We start from the raw sequence: 19,960 nt of genomic DNA on the forward strand, positions 1-19,960 counted from the left end.
TATCATCTGCAAAAAGTTGCCTATTCTAATTCCTTCAATTTCTTTTTCTTGTCTTATTGCTGGAATAGATTTCTAGTACAATATTGAATAATAGTTGTGATAATAGACATCCTTGCTTCACTCTTGATCTTATTAAGAATGCTTCAAGTTTATCCCCATTACAGATAATGCTTGCTCTTGATTTCAGATAGATACCACTTAGAATTTTAAGAAAGGCTCCATTGATTCCTATGATTTCTGGTGTTTTTAATACTAATGGGTGTTGTATTTTCTGCTTTTTTCTATGGAGTCATATGATTTTTGTTACTGTTTTTTTGTGGTCAATTATGCTGATAATTTTCCTAATATTGAACTAACCCTACCTTCCTTTTATAAATTCCACGTGGTAATAATGTATGATCTTTGTGATATATTGCTGTAATCTCATTGCTTCAGTTTAATTTTAAATGTTTGCATTGATATTCATTAAGGAAAATGGTCCATAGTTTTCTTTCTCTGTTTTTGCTCCCCTTGGTTTAGGTATCAAAACCATATTTTTGTCATAAAAGGAATTAGGTAAGATACCATCTTGCCCTATTTTTTCAAATAGTTTATATAATATTGGAATTAACTGTTTCTTAAATGTTTGGTAGAATGCACGTATGAATCCATCTGGCCCTGAGGATTTTTTTCTTAGGTAACTTATTAATGGCTTTTTCAATTTCTTTTACTTTTTCTTTTTTTTAACTATTTATTTATTTATTTATTTATTATTAGTTTTCAACATTCACTTCCATAAGCTTTTGAGTTTTAAATTTTCTCCTTTTCCTCTCCCCTCCTCCCCAAGATGGCATGCAATCTGATATAGGCTCTACTTATACATTCATATTAAGCATATTTTCACATTAGTCATGATGTAAAGAAAAATTAGAACTAATGGGAAGAACCACAAGAAAGAAGAAATAAAACAACAAAAGAAAAAGAGATCAAACAGTATGCTTCCATCAGCATTCAGATTCCATAGTTCTTTCTCTTAATGTGAATAGTTTTTTCCATCATGAGTCTTTTGGAGTTGTCTTAGATCTTTGTATTCCTGAGAAGAGATAAGACAACAAAATCAGTCATCGCACAGTGGGGCTGTTACTGTGTACAATGTTCTTCTGGTTCTGCTCACTTCACTCAGCATCGGTTCATATAAGTCTTTCCAGGTTTTTCTAAAGTCTACCTGCTCATCATTTCTTATAGGACAATAGTATTCCATTACACTGATATACCACAATTTGTTCAGCCATTCCCCAATTGATGGGCATCCCCTCAATCTCTAATTCTTTGCCACCACAAAAAAAAAAAAAGCTGCTCTTAAAATTTTTGTCCACGTGGGTCCTTTTCCCATTTTTATGATCTCTTTGGGATACAGACCTAGAAGTGGTATTGCTATGTCAAAGGTCATGCACAATTTTATAGTTATAGGCATAGTTTCAAATTGCTCTCCAGAATGGTTGGATCAGTTCACAATTCCACCAGTAATACATTAGTGTTCCAATTTTCCCACATCACCAACATTTATCATTTTCCTGTTCAATTTCTTTTTCTAAGATAGTGTTATTTAAGTATTCCATTTCCTCTTCTGTTAATCTGAGAAGTTTATATTTTTGTAAATATTCATCCATTTCACTTAGATTGTCAGTTTTACTGGCATATAATTGGGCAAAATGATCCCTAATAATTGCTTTAATTTCATCTTCATTGGTGATTCATTCACCTTTTTAATTCTTGATACTAGTAATTTGGTTTTCATCTTTTTTTTAAATTAAATTAACCAATGGTTTATTTATTTTATTATTTGTTTTTTCCCCTAAAACCAGCTCCTAGTTTTGTTTATTAGTTTGATGGCTTCTTGTTGTTGTTGTTTTTACTTTCAATTTTATTAATCTCTCCTTTGATTTTCAGGATTTCCATTTTGGTACCTAATTGGGGATTTAAAATTTTTTTCTAGTTTTTTTTAGCTGTATGCTCAATTCATTAATCTGCTTTTCTCTCTTTTATTGAAATAAACATTTAGAGATATAAAATTTCCCCTAAGTATTGCTTTGGCTGTTGGATTTGATTTTTGCAAACAACTCAAAAAAATTCAGAACTAAGATTATAATCATCCCACATATCCAATTGGTTATTACATCTTCTTGTTTTTTTTTCCTCCACAATCTCTTGGATATATCCCCTTTCTCCCCATTCATCTACTGTATATCAAGTACCCTGGTTCAGGTCCTACTCACTCTGCATATGGACTGTTTCCTCACTGATCTTCTTCCAGGTCTTTCTTCATGCATGTTTCATACAGCTGCCAAAGTGATTCTCCTAAACTCCAGGGGCTTTCCTACTTCTAGGATCAAGTATAAACTCCATTTGGCATTTGACACATTATTCCTTTTCATGCACTCTATGGTTCAGTCATCCTGGCTTACTTGCTGTTCTTCACACACAACTCTCCATTTCCCATTTCTGTGCCTTTGTACTATGCCCTATGCCTGGAAAACTCTCCCTCCCCACTTCTGCCTCTTAGAATCCCTGACCTTCCTTAAAGACTTAGCTCAAATGCCACCTTCTGTAGGATACCTTTTCTGGCCCCTCCCTTGGTTCTTCCCTCCTCCCCCAGGTGCTACTGCCTTTCCTTCTAAAGTTACTTTTCACATAGTCTATATTTATGTTCATATTATCCCCCCTATTAGAATATAAACTCCTTGAGGGCAGGGACTACCTTTGCCTTTTTTTGCATCCTTTGCATGTAGTACACTGCATGGCACATAATAATGCTTATTGACTAATTGATAAATGTACTATTATTTCTTTGTAAGAAATTAGGAATTTGAAGAATTCATCGAAACATGAGAAGACATAAGAATTGATACAAAGTGAAAGAAGAACTAGGAAGTCATATACATGAAGGCTATAACACCATAAGTGAAAAGAACCATAAAATGGACCTGGACGTTTTATAATTATAATGACCAATTTGGTCCAGAAAAGTGATGAGAAAATGCACTTTTCACTTCTTTTAATGGGGTATTACAGGCATGAAATTTTGCTTATGCTGTCAGACATTGTCAGTGTGTTCCTTAGTTTTACTTAACCTCTTTTTAAATCATTGTTACAAAGAAAGGTTCAATGGAGAGGGGAAAGGGAAAGAGCATATTTAAAAATGAATGTAGTGTAAAAATCAAAACTTTAAAACATTAATCTTCAAAAAAAATAAAAGCTAAAAAAGTAATAAGACTCATTTGCTTGTGTTGCTCTTAAATTGGCAATGAATGCAATCTTAGAAGAGGAGTTCTGCAACTACCCTGAATGATAGCAACATTACTGGAATAAGTACATGGCCTTCTGAGGTGACTACTTTGAAGAAGACAGTACTCACTGGAATGTGTAAGTTCTGACATATTTGTTTAGAAAGTAGCATCATTTGATAGTCCCAGGAATAAAAGACAATGAAATAACCTTTTTGGTACCATCCCTGTACCCATACAAATTTAGGTATGTAGCAGGTGGTAAGACATTCCAAGCTGGCACAAGTGGACTCTAGGCTGTCCCAGAGACATCTACAAGTATAGATGAGTATGAACTTGATATCTGCTCCTGGATCCATCAGGTAAGTGGAGACACATCAAGTCTATAGCCAACTAGCAGCCTTTTAATACAACTCTTCTGACTTAAATCTATGATCCTAAGAAGGATGTACCAATATATTCCCTAGGGGATCCTAGACTTTTGAAAATCTTAAAAATAATTTTGTTTGGTCTACATAATGGAGATATAATGCTGAGGGTTCTAAAGTTCAGTTTCAAAGCAAATTTCCATCCTCCTCAAACCATTGCATCACTCCTTCTAAGATTCCCAGGGCTCATCTGCTCTACAGTTGTCCACATATGTGGACACATTGATCCACAACTCAATGGAGCAGGCACCGACTAGCATATGGTCCTCCCGAGGGAGTCCTATCCCTCTCAGGCATTCTTCATTAAGAAAATGACCCTTTTCTGGCCCATTTAAGTTAAACTGAAGCTTTTTTTTTTTTGCTCAAAGAGCTGTGGGTTCTATGAATTGCATCTAGAGGCAATGATCCACTCATATAGTCAGATAAAATCTTATAGTTTTGTTGATCATATTGTTAACAATTTATTAATAACCATAATATATTCATATTGACTTTAAATGCAAGGGTTCCTCATTCTACTTCTTTGTAATTTTTCACTGGTTGATAATGTTTTGCCAGCATGGATGTTATCTCCCCAACTAGACTGTAAGCCCCCATATGTGTGCAGACACCATATGTGTGCATTCTTTAGTATCTTACCACAACAACTGATATGTTCATAGGCATAAATTCACAGCTAGAAGGTACCTTGGAGGTCATCTAGTCCAATGCCCTCATTTTTCAAAGGAGGAAACTGAGGCTCAGAGAAATAATATGGCTTTCCCTAGGCTTCACAGGTAGTAAGTGGAATAGCTAAGAATTGAACTCTCATTCTCTGACTCCAAATGCAGCATTCTTTCCTTTGTTTCATGCTGCCTTCAACTTTGCACACAGTAGGTACTTGAAGAATTCTTAAGAACTTACCTCTTTCTGGTTAATCTGAAAATGCTAAAAATTCTCTTCATTAAAGTTAGTAGAAAGCCTTTCCAGAATAAGTTTTCAGGGAACGTTCCTGTGAAAAACAGCAAACCGGATAAAAGTCCATTTCCACCTGGATGTTTCTGCCTTTCACAGCTTTGGGTTTTTTTTCTCCTTATCTAACAATCAGCACTCCCTGAGAAGGGAAAGCATACCTTCCAAGAGCATTGCCCATCACTTAAAGTATCAGCAGTGCTCTATAAACAAGAAATCATACAAAAAGCATGAGGCTTATCTTAAGTGATCTACATTTTTGGAAGCAGGTTTGACTGCTCAGTTACCTTAGATTATGTGGCTCACAGCTCAGGCTGGTGATCCAAATGACTTAGTGGGCCAAAAGGCATTCTGTTCTTGGGATCCTAGATCCAGCGTTGGAAAGGACCCCCTCCCAAAAAAAAGCATTGGGGCAGCTAGGTGGCGCAGTGGATAGAGCACCGGCCCTGAAGTCAGGAGGACCTGAGTTCAAATCCGACCTCAGACCAAAACACTTGACATGTACTAGCTGTATGACCTTGGGCAAGTCACTTAACCCCAACTGCCTTACCAAAAAAAAAAAAAAGGACCCCAAAGTTCATCTCGTACAAACCCCTCATTTCACTGAAAAGAAAACTGAGACCCAGGGAGGTTGAGTGAATTGCCAATAGAATGTAAGTTTCTTTGAGAGTGGGAAGACTGTCGTCATTTTCCACTTTATATCTCCAGTACCTTGCCAAGTGCCTAGCACTTAGTGGGCACTTGATAAAATATTTTTTGATTGAATGTCCAAGGGCAGAGAGGTAGCAAGCATCACAGGCAGGGTTTGAACCCAACTATTCTGACTCCAGTCAGTAATGCTCTTTCCACTGGACCATGCTACCTCAGTAAAATGTTTGGGCTCTATTCTTTTATATCTCAAGAAATTTTTGCCCCCCCCCCCAAAAAACAAGCATATTAATTTCAGTATAATTTCATTCTTTCTTTCTCAGGTCTGTCTTAACTATTTCGCACATTTTTTCCCTTGCACTTTCACCCAAGGAGAATTAAAGAGATGCTTTCCACGGACAAAGTGCTATATACTTCTCAACAATTTTTTTTTTGGGGGGTGTGAGGCAATCGGGATTAAGTGACTTGCCCAGAGTCACACAGCTAGTGAGTGTCTGAGGCCTGATTTGAACTCAGGTCCTCCTGACTCCAGGCCCAGTGCTCTATCCACTGCACCACCTAGCTGCCCCTAAATATGACTGCATTGGTCGGGAATCGAACCCAATCTCCCACATGGGAAGTGAGAATTCTACCACTGAACCACCAATGCCCATGAAACAATTTCAGTCAGGACATAACCATGGCGATTTTCAATAGACAAAAGATGGCATCAAATAAATTACAAGGTGGGGAGGGCACAAGGGTAAAGACAAAAACTTGATGGTTTTGTAAGCCTGATGATAAGGAATTATAGCTGTAGAGCTGCTAGGGACTTCAGCCACTAATCTAATCTCCCCATTTGACAGACAAAGAAACTGAGGTCATCTGTTTGGATTTTAGAGAGGCAGTAGAGCACAGGTGAATGAGTGTAGGATTCGGAGTCAAGAAACCTGGGTTCTACTCCTGGTCCTTATACTTATTAGATCCTGAACAAGTCACTTAATCTCGCCATATCTCAGTTTCTTCATATCTAAAATGGGATTAACACTTCACAAGGCTTTGAGAAACACACTTAAATGTGATAGGAAAAAGCACTGGCTCTAGAGTCTGTGGACCTGGGTTCCATCCCGCTTCTGATATTTATTACCGGTATGACCTTGGACAAGTCACTTAACTTCCCTAGGTCTCAGTTTCTTCATCAATAAAATGAGGGGTTTGAACAAGATGGCCTCTGAGAGTCTTTCCAACTCTAGATCTCTGGTGCTATTTATGAAAATGATCTACGACTTCCTGTTCTACTGTTTCTCTTCTCCAAGAAACAAGTAATTGCTGATATGATTCATTTTCAGAGCTGGGCAAAGTGATTTGCCATCCCTCACTTGGTGCATTCTACAACAATCCCTCCAAATCAGCATGCCAAGACACAGTAGCACTATTGCCTAAAAACCTCAGGGCCACGTTAGAGAAATCCAGACCTGCCCCCCATGGCCAGCTCGTTCTACAAGCAGACAGCTGCCTTTGTCCTAGGAGGCACTTCATCTTCACTCTTTTACAGGACCCAGAGCTGGAAGAAATCTCAAGAGATAAATCTGCAGGGCTTTTTAACCTGGGGTCCATGGATCAATTTCAAGGGGATTGGGTGAGTATCAGTGAACCTAGATGGGGAAAATTACTGAAATTTACCATTTCCTTCAATTATGAATTTTTAGAAAATTATTTTGAGAACAAGGCCCATAAGCTTCACCAGACTTTCAAAGGGGTCCCTGATACAAAAAAGGTTAAGAACCCTAACCTACACCAATCAATCAATCAATCAAAAACTATTAAGTATTTACTATGCCAGGAATTATGCTAGGAACTATGGATAACAAGAAAGGTAAAAGCAATGTCTGCCCACAAGGATCTCACATTCTTTTTTTTTCCCCTTAGGCAATTGGGGTTAAGTGACTGGCCCAGGGTCACACAGGTAGTAAGTGTCAAGTGTTTGGTCTGAGATCAGATTAGAACTCAGGTCCTCCTGACTTTCAGGGCTGGTGCTCTCTCCACTGTGCCACCTAGCTGCCCCTAAAAGTTCAGTCTCTCTTTTTTTTTTTAATTTTTTTTTTAAGTATTTTTAGGCAATTGGGGTTAAGTGACTTGCCCATGGTTACACAGCTAGTGTCAAGTGTTTGGTCTGAGGCCGGATTTGAACTCAGGTCCTCCTGACTTCAGGGCTGGTGCTCTATCCAATGAACCACCTAGCTGCCGCAGGACTTCACATTCTAACTGCGGTGACTAGGAATAAATAAGATATAAACAGAATAGATGATAGCAATCCCTGGAAGGTATGGGAGGACTAGGTAACGCCTCCGGCAGAAGGTGGGTCTTGAGCTGAGTCTTGAAAGGAGCTGGGGGGTAGGTGAAAAGAGGAGGCAAGAGGACAGATATTCCAGGCATGGTGGACAGCCAGTGCAAAGGCAAGGAAACCAGAGGAATATATTAAAGGAACTTCGAGTAAGCTAATGTAACTGGATCTTAGAGTTTGCAACAGAGAATCAGATACAAGAAAACTGGAAAGGTAGGATGGACTGGGTCATAAAGAGCTTTGAATCCAAACAGCAGTTTATAGGACCAAGGGGAGTAGGAGTTGGGCTACTTTAAATTGGGAATTTTTTTAAGTTCATATTTCATTATTCTCCCTCTTTAAAGTTACCAATTCTTGATTTTCCTATTCTGTTCTCTTATCCTTTGAAGCCATTATAATTATCCAAGACTGACACTAGAAGTGCAGAATACATTAGATTCAAGAGGCAGGCAGAACACTCAGAGCCTGAAAATAGTCCATAGAGAGGGAGGGAAATGGACTACCGAATCTTCCCAGGGAGGATGCTACTCTCGCAGACCTGCGTCACTGAAATGAAAAGTAGAATACAGGCTTACTCTTATTATTACCCCTGCATGTAACCTTGAGACCAGAGTTCTTGACTTTACGGAACAAATTCCCTGTGAAGTTTGGATTCAGTCAAAGGGCCACACTTGAGGATGTAGAGGGCCAAATGTGGCTTCAAGGATGCAGGTTCCCCACTCCTGCAATCTAGAAATTCTGCTCATCTCTGGATAAAGAAAAGCCAACTAGGTTCTCTGAGCCTTAAACACCAAATATCAACCCCTACCAAGGCACAAAAGAACTAGAACCTAAAATGAATTGGTAATTTCATTAATGATGTGTGATACACCATTAGTCAGTAATAATGATGATGATGCTAGCCTGTATTTATATGACTCTCTGAGTTTTACAAAGTACTTCATAAATATTATCTCATTTAATCCTCATAACAACTCTGAGAGGAGGTGCTATTATTTTTAATTAATTTATTTTAATTTATCAACAATCACTTCCATAAACTTTTGAGTTTTAAATTTTTTTCCCTCTCTCTCCCCTCTCCCTTCCCAAGACGGTGCACAATCTGATATATGCTATACATATACATTCCTATTAAACATATTTTCACATTAATCATGTTGTAAGTAAGAATTAGAACCAATAGGAGGAACCACAAGAAAGAGAAAACAAAACACAACAGAAGAAAAAAAACTAGCAAATAGTATGCTTCGATCTGCATTCAAACTCCATAGTTCTTTCTTTGGATGTAGAGAGCATTTTCCATCATGAGACCTTTGGAGATGTCTTAGATCCTTGCATTGCTGAGAAGAGCTAAGTCTCTCAACGTTAGTCATTGCACAACATGGCTGTTACTGTGTACAACATTCTCCTGGTTCTGCTCACTTCACTCAGCATCAGTCCATGCAAGTCTTTCCAGGTTTTTCTGAAATCCACTTCCTCATCATTTCTTATAGCAAAATAGTATTTTATCAGGGCAGCTAGGTGGCACAGTGGATAGAGCACTGGCCCTGAAGTCGGGAGGACCTGAGTTCAAATCCGGTCTCAGACCAAACACTTGACACTTAACTAGCTATGTGACCGTGGGCAAGTCACTTAACCCCAATTGCCTTAAAAAAAATAGTATTTTATCACAATCATATGCTGCAACTTGTTCAATTGTACATACCCTTTGACCCAGCAATAGCACTTCTAGAGCTGTATCCAAAAGAGATCATAAAAATGGGAAGAGGAGATACTATTATTATCCCCCTTTCACAGATGAGAAAATTGAGGCAAACAAAGGTTATTTGACTTGTCCAAAGTAACACAGATGATAAGCGTCCAGAGCAGGATTTGAATTCCTGACTACAGGTTCAGTGCTCTATCCAATACACTACCTAACCTCTCTCTTCTTTAATACATCTGTCCCATGCTGCCCCTCACTATGGCTTCACCTGCTCCCAGTTAATTCACTTAGTTTTAGTTTCACTGCGCTGGGCCTAAGCTGTCTTTTCAGTGAGTACATGAGTGAAAACTGACCTAGCCCACTGTAGCTATTTTTTCCAAAAACATTCTTTTTTTTAAATTATAAACTTAACAGACATCAACAAACACGAAAAATTTCCACATATGGAGGACATAAAAAGACAAAAAATATTTAGAGCTGTGAATCTCTATTACTTAAGGCTTATTTTTTTTAAGAATATGTTAAATTTAACCCAGCAGACTTTGTTCTGCTTGTCTGTGTCTCCTTCTGAACCCTCTTCTGCTCTCTTCTGTGTATGGTTTAAATATTTCATTGATACTCTTTTTTTTTTTCCTTTTCAAAATCTCTATCATTACATTTCCCAATTCCTCATAATTCCCCTTCCCCTAATAAAAGCTGTCCTCTATAACAGGTATAGTCAAGCAAAACAAGGCTGAAATTCTATGTCTCAGTGTTCTGCATCTGGTGTCCATCCCCTCTCTGCTAAGAGGGATGTCCGGATGGCCTCAGACCTTGCTTCACCTCCCATTCAACCATCCACCCAAGGCATCTTGCCATTTGCTCTGCTGCACTTGAGTAATCCCTTCCCCTGAGAACAGTAATCAAATCAATACTGCCATTGTTTCTGTAAAAAGCATGGCAATCTGCTTCCCTAGGGATCAACTCGCCATCCCTACAACTCCCCAGACCAAAATTCCCTTACCTTGATCACTATTCCCTTATAAGTATGGTCTCCCTATAAGCTCCTTAAGAGTAGAGATTGCTGGGGTAGCTAGGTGGTGCAGTGGATAGAGCACCAGGTCTAGCACCAGGAGGACCTGAGTTCAAATCCAGTCTCAGACCAGACACTTAACACTTACTAGCTGTGTGACTCTGGGCAAGTCACTTAACCCCAGTTGCCTAAAAACAAACAAAAAAAAGAATAGAGAGTATTTCATTCTTGGTATTTGTATCCTCAGCACCTAATACAGTTCCTGTCACAAAGTAAGAGTTTAATGAATGCCTATTCATTCTCCACATAGCTACTAAATTCATATTCCTTTTTTTTTTTTGACTAGGCAATGGGGTTAAATGACTTGCCCAAGGTCATACAACTAGTAAGTGTTATGTGTCTGAGGCCAGATTCGAACTCAGGTCCTCCTGAATCCAGGGCTGATGCTCTATCCACTGCGCCACCTAGCTGCCCCGTAAATTCATATTCCTAAAACAGAAATCTGACCACAACCCTCCTTCCACTCAAAAGTTTTCAACGTCTCCCTATTGCCTCTACATACAAAATTCTAAAATTTGAAACCCATTATAATCTGGCTCCCACCTACCTTTCCAGCCTTATTCTATACTACCTCCATTCATACTATTCATTCCAGGCAAACTGACCTACTTGCCATTTCCCATACATGATATTTTTATCTCCCACTTCTTGACCTTTTCCCAAGTGGTCCCCAAAGCCTAGAATATATTTTCTTCTTACCTACACCCGTTGGGATCCCTGGTTTTCTTTGAGACACGATTCAGGTGGCAGGATGCCTTAATTTGGCATTCATGAACTTTTTTTAAAAAATATTTTGATAGATTGCTTGCTGTCTTGGGAAAGGGGAGGGAAGGGAGGTAGGGAGAAAAATTTGGAATTCAAAATTTCACAAAAATGAATGTTGAAAACTATCTTTACATGTAACTGGAAAAAATAAAATACCATTAAGGAAAAACTATTTTGATAACTATATTTCAGTATAATTTGTTTCATGTGTAATCCTATGTATTATATATACATATATACATATATATATACACATATAAACATTCTGAGGAGTAGATAGGCTTTGTTAAACTGTTAAAGGGGTAAAGACATAAAAAAAGATTATAAGCCCTGCTTTACATAGAGGTCTTTCCCAATGTCCCTATTCACTCAGTTTATTAGCTGTCCCTCAGTCTTGAAGTTACTTTGCATTAATCTGTATATGCACACATGTGTATACATGTTGTGTCCTCCCAGTAGAGTGAACTCTCCTTAAAGCCAGGGTCTGTTTCTGTTTTGCTTTTGTATTCTTATCACCTAGTACAGGGCCTTGCACATAAGTACTTAATAAATGTTTGTTGATTGAGGCACACACTCATGCTCATTTTTCTTCTACTGTTGTAGCATAATATAATCAGACAAGATAGCAGGAAAAGCTTGCTTTTGTTAGCCCCAGATGGTATAATGTGAAAGCCTTGGAAAGAACAAACCTATGTAAATGTTTATTCACCTGCACCTGTAAGTGAACACCCACAGATGATCAGCACTGTGCTGGTTCTGTGGGGGGACTACTAGGGTGGCCCCATTTTCAGAGTAATAATAGAGATGTCCAATTAACCTGAATAAAGTAAATTGGTCAAGGACATGAGGAGAGAAGATGAACATCACCCAGAGGCTTCACACATAATAACACCACCCCCCCCCCCCAAAAAATGAAGGAAGAAAATGAGGTAGGGACCCAGAAGTTTAGTCTCAGATGGAAAAATACATATTGGGGCTTTGAAATTCAAGACAAATTTAGGGGGGTTGATTCAAAATGAGACCAGCACTCTTCTTGAACACCACATACTAAAGTACCTGGGGCTCTAGTTAAAAGAAGGCTCTTGCAATGGCCTGCAGGGTAACAGCACCCGGTCAAACAGTAATTGGAGGATTTAGGTCTAAGTGACCCAGGAAAAGAGAGGTCAGGGTTCTCTATTTAATGGATATCAAAACTGGAAAATTAAAGTAGATACTTGAGGGGGAAGGAAGAAGAAGAAAAGAATTTGGCAAAAAACATGACAAAGCCCAGGAAGACATCTCCATCTCAACTCTGTTTTTAGAATACCAGCCTCTGAAAACTAGTTTAACTGGAAATCTGCCTGCTGTGGAGAGAGCTCTGATTAGCAGAGTTGGACTTGTTAAAAAGCCTAAAATAGAATCTTGGACCATTTTACCTACTGTTAAAAACATCTCTCTATTTTTCTTTCCTTCTAAAGATTTACACCAGCCCAGTTCTGCTAGCTTTTAAAGTAAGATGGCCCTTCCCAACTTATGTTGTCTTCTCCCATCTTCCAGCCATTTTTCTTAGAGAATGCATCCTTTGGTTAACTGACAATTTGAGCTTCCTAAAAGACATATATAAGCATTTCACACACACACACCCCATTCAATAAACTCCAATGGATCTAGGATCACATATAAAATCTGCTTGGCACTTCAAGGCTTTTAAAATCTGGCCCCTTTCTGCCTTTCCTGTGTTCTTATTACTTACTCCCCTCAACATGCTCTATTATTCAGTGACACTTCCTTGCTGTTCCTCAAATAAGAAACTCTATCCTCCTCTGGACATTTTCACTGGCTGGAATTCTTGAAATTCCAGCAAATTCCAGCAATTTCCCACTGCCTAGAATTCTCTCCCTCCTCATCTCCACCTCTTGGCTTCCCTGGCTTCCTCAAGCCTCAGTTAAAATCCCACCTTCAACAAGAAGTCTTTCCTGATCTCTCTTAACGCTAGTGCCTTTTCCCTGCTGATTATCTCTAATTCATCCTGCACATATTTTACTTGTACAAAGTTTTCAAATGTTGCCTCCCACATTAGACTTTGAACTCATTGAAATCAGGGACTGTTTTGGGGTTTTTTACCTTTCTTTTTATCCCCAAATCTTAACTGTGTAGGTGTTTAATAAATGCTTGTTGAGTTAATAAATGCTTGTGAAAGATGTTGAAATTTTAAACAAAATCCTGTCAAACAGACTACAATGATTTAGTCAAGTTATTAATTATTACCAAGTAGGATTTATAAAGGAGATTCATCATTCAACAATAGAAAAACAACATAGTTGATCATTTATAATCAAAACATCCAATGCCACATGATCATCTCAATAGATACAGAAAAAGCCTTTGACAAAATACTTTTCATGCTAAAAACCACATCAAACATATAATCGTGGGACATTTTCTAATATCATAAAAAATCTATCAAAACCCAAAAGCAAACACCATATACAATAGGGATACAGTAGAACCTTCCGCAATAAGTATGAGAGTAAAGCAAGGATGCCTACTCTCTTCCACTGTTAGTTGATAAAGTTCTGGAAATGCTAGCAACAGCAATGAGAAGAGAGAAAGAAATTCAAGGCTTAAATATAGGTAAGGAGAAAAAAAACTATTCCTATTTATCTTATATGAGTTTGGCACCCAAGATATATAAACAATTAATAAATATACACATAAGACTAATGGTCATTCGTCAATAGATAAGTGGTCAAAAGATATGAACAAACAGTTCTCAAAATAACTACAATTATTCACAACCACAAGAAAGACTGCTTCAAATCACTAATAATAAGATAAATACAAATCAAAACAATCCTATGGTTTCACGTCATAGTCTATAAATTTGCAAAATAACAAAAAATAGCAAAGTCAATGTTAGATGGTTGTAGAACGATAGGCACACTAATATATTGTTGGTAGAGTACTGTACAACCATTTTGGAAAGTAGTTTGGAATTATGCAAATAAAGTGACTAAAATGTCTGAGCCGTTTGAACCAGAGGCTTCTTTACTGGGTTTATACCTTAAGGAAGCCATCAATAAGATGAAAATCCCCATACACACAAAAATATTTATAGTAGCATTTTTTGCAATACCAAAGAATTGGAAATAGAGGTACCCATCAAATGGATAATGGCTAAACAAATTATGGTAAATGAATGTGATGGAACATTATTGTTTTGTAAGAAATAATTTATGTGATATCTACAGAGAAGCAAGGAAAGACCTAAATGACTCACTGCAGAGTAAAGTAAGCAGAATCCAGAGAACAACATACACAATGAATACATTGATGTAAATGGAAAGAATGACTACACACCAAAAAAAATCAAAAGTGAATATAACAAAATTATAAAAAATCAAGCAGGACTTTAATGAAGAGATATGAGACAATGATCCCTTTGTGGAGGTGAGAGGTCCATAGGTATTACACACTGCACAATTTTTTGGACTTTTTCAGTGTATCTATCAGTTGTGCTCATTTTTTTTCCTCTCTAAAAAATACTATTGTTAGAATAACCTCTGGGAAGGAGAAGGGAAGAGACATTTAGGATGACTATGAAGATAATAAAAAAAACCACAAAATATCAATAAAAACTTATTTTAAAAAAAAACAAAAATATTTTGATAACTATTTCAATAAAATTGGGTTCCTTAGTAAAAAATAAAAAGAAAGAAGTTGGTGGGTTATAGTGTTATTATTTTGTGCATATGTGTGTGTTTTTATTTATCTCCTATGTAGTCAAATATCCTACCTCATTATTTGTTTATAGAGCAGGGATTGTTGTTACTGTAATCCCCATACCTAGCAAAATGCTAGTACATAGACAGTGCTTAATAAATGTTTACTGATTTATATATATTTGTTTTATTGGAATATAAGCCCCTTGAGGGCAGGAACAATTTAATTTTTGTCTATACTTTCCCTGCTCCTAGAATAGTGCTTAGAATATAATATGCTCTTAATAAATGTTTATTGATTAATCCATCATGGATAGGTCACTTATCTCCTCTGAGCCTCAATTTCCTCATCTGTACCATACACTTTTCATTCCACTCTACTTGATCTAGTTGCTATAGCCCCAAACTCAGCATTCCATCGCTGGTCTTTGTACTTTGCATAGTATTTCCTTTGTGCCTGGAATGCCCTTCCTTTTTACTTCCACCTCTTACAATCTTGCCTTCAACTCAGGGGTCATCTGATATTGGAAGCCTTTTCTGATTCCCCTAGCCCTTAGTATACTCTTCCTCCTCAAATTATCATGTATATACTTGTACATGTTGTAAATTCCCAATAGAACATAAGTTTCTTGAGAGTAGGTACCAGGACTAAGTATCTCAAGAGAGGCTAGGTCAGATTTCTTTTAATGGACAATGGACATCTGGACTCGAAAATTAAAGTCAGGAGTTTGGAAGGAGGGAAGAGGGAAAGGTATCTAGCACACAGAAGACCCTTAGTAAATGGTTGTTGGATTGGATTACTATGGTACTATTATCATTGTTTTTATTGATACCTTTTTACATTTGTATAGTGTTTCACCATTTACCAAGCATTTTCACATGGTCTTAATTGATCCTTACAACCTAATAACCATACTACCAGACCCATAGGGTGGTTTTGAGGAAAGCACTCTGTAAATCTTAAGACATGATAAAAATGTGGATTTTTGTTACAGTTTCCCCAAAGCAAGTTGATCAAGAAGAATAAAAACATTCTTACCTTGATTATCCAAAGGTCATGGTTATTAATAGTCCTAGTAGTATGATATTTAATGCTCTTGACTCAATCACTAGGTTCTCTGGTATCTGATATTCAAGAGGCATTTCTGTTAACCCTTTCATGTAGGAGTTCTTCACGTCTTTTGGATCATGAACCCCTCTAGGTAGTCTAATGAAGCCCAAGGACCCCTTCTAAGAATTGTTTTTAAATATGTAAAATAAAGTACACAGAATTACAGAGGAAACCATAGTTATTGAAAAAATAGTTACCAAGGTATTAAAAAAAAAAGTTCACAGAGCCTAGGTCAAGAACTCCTGCTTAAAGCTATGTCTCTGTATTCAAACAGAAAATACCAATGCATGTTTTCTTCTGTCTTGCCTAATTCCCTTATATGCGAGGCTCTAGAAATGGATTAATTTACCTAATTGCCTTCATCACTAAAAAATAGGACTTTGGCTTCTGTGATGTACCCTTTAAACCCCTAGTTTTAAAATCTCAGAATTGGTTCTTGAAGTGGATTTAGTTAAGTCTTTCAGGTGATATAAATTAGACCATGTCACTCTGCCCCTCAAGCATATTGGGTTTCCTGTTGTGTCCCCTCTCCCAAAATAAAATACAAATTTCTCAACTTGTTTAAAGTCTTTATAGGACTCTAGTCTATTTTCCCAGATTTATTTAATACGAACACATTCTATGCCCCATTGTAACTGCCCCCTAACCTGTGATTTGATCCCAGAACTCAGCATTCCATCTCCAGATTTCAGGACTTTGCATGGACTACATTCTATGTCTAGAATTCACCTCCTACTCACCTCCACTTTTGAGAATTCCCAGCTTCCTGTAAGTCTCAGTTCATGAGCCAACTCCCAAAGTAAATCTTTCCTGATTCCCTTAATTTTTGGTGGTTTCTCCCCCTCCCTCTTCAAATAATTGTGTATATACTTATTTGTTTATATGTTTTTGCTCCTGCCCAATAAGCTGATGGGGACAGGGAGTATTTTTCATTTTGTAATTGTATACCCTAGCCCTAGCACAGTGCTTTGGGACAGTCAACTAATAAACGTTTGTTGGAAAGGATTGTCTAGTATTATTGTTGCCACCATTATTTTACTTTCAGTGGAGGAAGCTGATAAGGATACCCCAGAACAATTGATGCCTATATACTCCCTCCCTAGGAACAAGAGGCAAGAAGGTATTAGGATCTTAAAGGAAGTATTAGATTTTTCAATGAAGCTTGATAATATTAGGAGGTAGCTTATTTATTCCATTAAGAGCTGTGAAAAAGTTCCTCAGATAAGCATGAAAGAATTAGAAGGACTAGCAATTGGTTGGATGAAGGCTCAGTCACACTTCTAGAACCATTTTAAAAAGCAAAGATGTCCTCACCAGGCAGGGAGTCGGCCTTGAAGAGTGAAACCCCAGTCAGCAGAGAAAAGAGTTAGCTATCGATTTAAGTGAGAATCAGTCTTGCAAGTGTAAGTCTAGCTGGGGAAATGAGTGGGTCTGAGAAGCCCAGCTGAGCAATCTAACCAGGAAAAATACACTGTACCTGAAGGGCATCAGCATGAAAACACCACAGGAAGAGAAACGACATTGGAGTCCTTCATTGTAGATGCATGAGTCAACTTGGTCACATGAGTTCTCTATGGCAGCTTCTCTACCAGTGTACTCTAGGCATGGACCTACTCTTCCCATTTAAGTTGTTTGCTTTTATGAGTAATTGTACCCCAGGTTTATGGGAGTAACATCTTAATAGATTTTTCTTAATATCTTTTGTTTTAACATTGCCCGGTTTCCCCTGTATTCTCTCTCCCAGAAAATGACCCTTTATAATAAAAATTTTTAAAGAAAAAAATAAAAAGAGGAAGAGAAAAAAATTCAACAAAACCAATGGATACATTCAAAAATCTTACATTATATGCAATGTTGCCAAGATTGGTGGCTCATGCTTCTAAGCTCTGATACTAGTCTGGCTGGGGTTGGTGGACTGCTTCAGCTCAGGAGTTCTGTGTTATAGCAGGCCTAAGTCTACTATGTACGCATACTAAGGACACCAGTATGGTCAGCTTGAAGGATGTGGAAGATGAGGGGGGAACCAGATTGCCTAAAGAAGGTCAAACCGGCCCACTGAGAAATGGACCAGAGCAAAGCTTCTGTGCTGATCAATAGTGGGAATAAAGCCCACAAGTGGTACTGTACTTCTAGCCAGGATGAGATAAGGAGACCTAGCATCAAAATTAAAAATTAAATTTAAATTTTTTAATGAATTAAAAAAAAAAACTTTATACAATGTTCCATGCCCTTAGACAGCCCCCTCAACTCACCTCTGCAAAGGAGTAGGGGAGGTTTCTTCTCATATCTCTTCTTTCAGGCCAAGATCATTCCTTTTTTTTTTTTTTTTGACTTCTTAATGAGGCAATCGGGGTTAAGTGACTTGCCCAGGGTCACACAGCTAGTAAGTATCAAACCTCTGTCTGAGGTCAAATTTGAACTCAATTCCTCCTGACTCTAAGGCCAGAGCTCTATCCACTGCCCCTCAAGATTATTCTTTATAATTTCACAACATTCATTTTCAGTTGTTTTGTAGTGGTTGTTTTTTTTCCACTTACACTGTTGTAATCATGGTGCATATTAACTTCCTGGCTCTGCTTACTTCATTTTGCATCAGCTCATGTAAGTCTTTCCATGCTTTTCTTTATTTATCATCTTCATTGTTTCTTAAAGCAGAGTTTACATGCATATACCAAAAAAAAAAAAAAAAGCTCCATTACCTTCATATATCAAAATTTATTTAGCCATTCTAGGGGAAATGTTCTGTAGCTACTGTTCTTTCTATGCCATCTCACTAAATGCCTTTGCTTTGAACTAATTGTATCTGCTGGCTCTTAAAGACAAATGAACTCACTGGCTGAGGCTTATGAGTTATAGTTTTTGGAATGCTGATCCAAAGCGTACTTTGAACATTTGCACCCTGGGGAGCCAACCTACAAACAGAGAGTGTCCAAGTGGAAGGCAGCTCAGAGGAAAAGCTACATATTGATGACAGTAATACCACCCTATTTTTGTAGAGGGATTTATCATTGGATTGGAAATGCACTTAGTAAGCATTAGTAGGTGCTGAGCACTGTGCTACAGACTGAGATGACAAATAGAAAATTTAGACAGCCCCTGATGTCAACAAGCTTGCACTTTGATTGAGGGAGACATCACACAAAGGAGGGTTCAATTCATGAACAGAACTAAAGGTCAGTTGGTACTTGGGTTCTGGCAGACAAAGTTAGCAGTGCAGATGGCAAGACCTCAAGGGCCTTGTGAAGTAATCATTTGCAAAGAATTTTAACATAATTTCAGTTGATCCTTACAACAACCCTGTGGGATAGGTATCATTATTTCTGGGCTCAAAGATATGTGAATTATCCAAGATCATAAAATAGGTAAATAGTAGAACCGGGACTTGCAACCAATTCTTCTGACTCCTAATTTAGTGGTCCTTCACCCATACTATCAGGATGCCATTCATCCCAGGTTATGCCCTAACCAAGGCATCTAGATATATCAGATGATATGCCTTTTCTGAATTATAAAAATTCACCCTTATAATCTTTCTAGTTATAAAAGAACACCTTCTAGAACTACCTGCAATTCTGGAAGGCAGGAAAGAAGGCCATCACTTCATCCCTCTTCCCAAATTCTCTATCTGAATCCGTCTGTTCTCAGACTATCTAGAGAAACATGCCCACTGGAACCGGCAGTCTCCATAGCTCTTGCTTCCAACTGTGTTTCTAAGGTACTTTCTGAGTCATATGGGAAGTTGCTAGAGCAGAGATAAGGAAGGAATTTAACCCAACTCCTCCACAGCCAATCCAATCCCCCCAACCAAGATGGTACCAATCATGCGAGATAACTAAAAGGAAAATACTCTCCTTCCTGCATGAACCTATGAAGCTCTTCCCTCGAAAAATTCCTATGATTTTTTCATTAATTAAAATTTCACTGCTAGAGGTGCTAAGAACATAGATCTTGAGCTCGAAGATATCTCAGGCTCTATCTAGTCTGATGCCTTCA

At 37.8% G+C, this 19,960-nt stretch overlaps 1 long non-coding RNA gene and 1 other non-coding gene across 2 annotated transcripts; both read right to left on the minus strand.

Annotated features, from left to right (window-relative positions):
- Positions 1-1,033: 1,033 nt before the first annotated feature.
- On the minus strand, positions 1,034-4,687 carry LOC114025723. Its single transcript, XR_003567063.1, has 3 exons — positions 4,595-4,687; positions 2,256-2,362; positions 1,034-1,072 (listed from the first exon to the last, which is right to left on the minus strand). It is a non-coding gene; the product is annotated as an uncharacterized LOC114025723 (long non-coding RNA).
- A 1,182-nt stretch (positions 4,688-5,869) lies between these two features.
- On the minus strand, positions 5,870-5,939 carry TRNAG-CCC. Its single transcript has one exon. It is a non-coding gene; the product is annotated as a tRNA-Gly (tRNA).
- Positions 5,940-19,960: the final 14,021 nt, after the last annotated feature.

The sequence above is a fragment of the Vombatus ursinus genome, unplaced genomic scaffold (genome assembly GCF_900497805.2).
Source record: "Vombatus ursinus unplaced genomic scaffold, bare-nosed wombat genome assembly UNPS02014832.1, whole genome shotgun sequence".
Lineage (NCBI taxonomy): Eukaryota > Metazoa > Chordata > Mammalia > Diprotodontia > Vombatidae > Vombatus > Vombatus ursinus.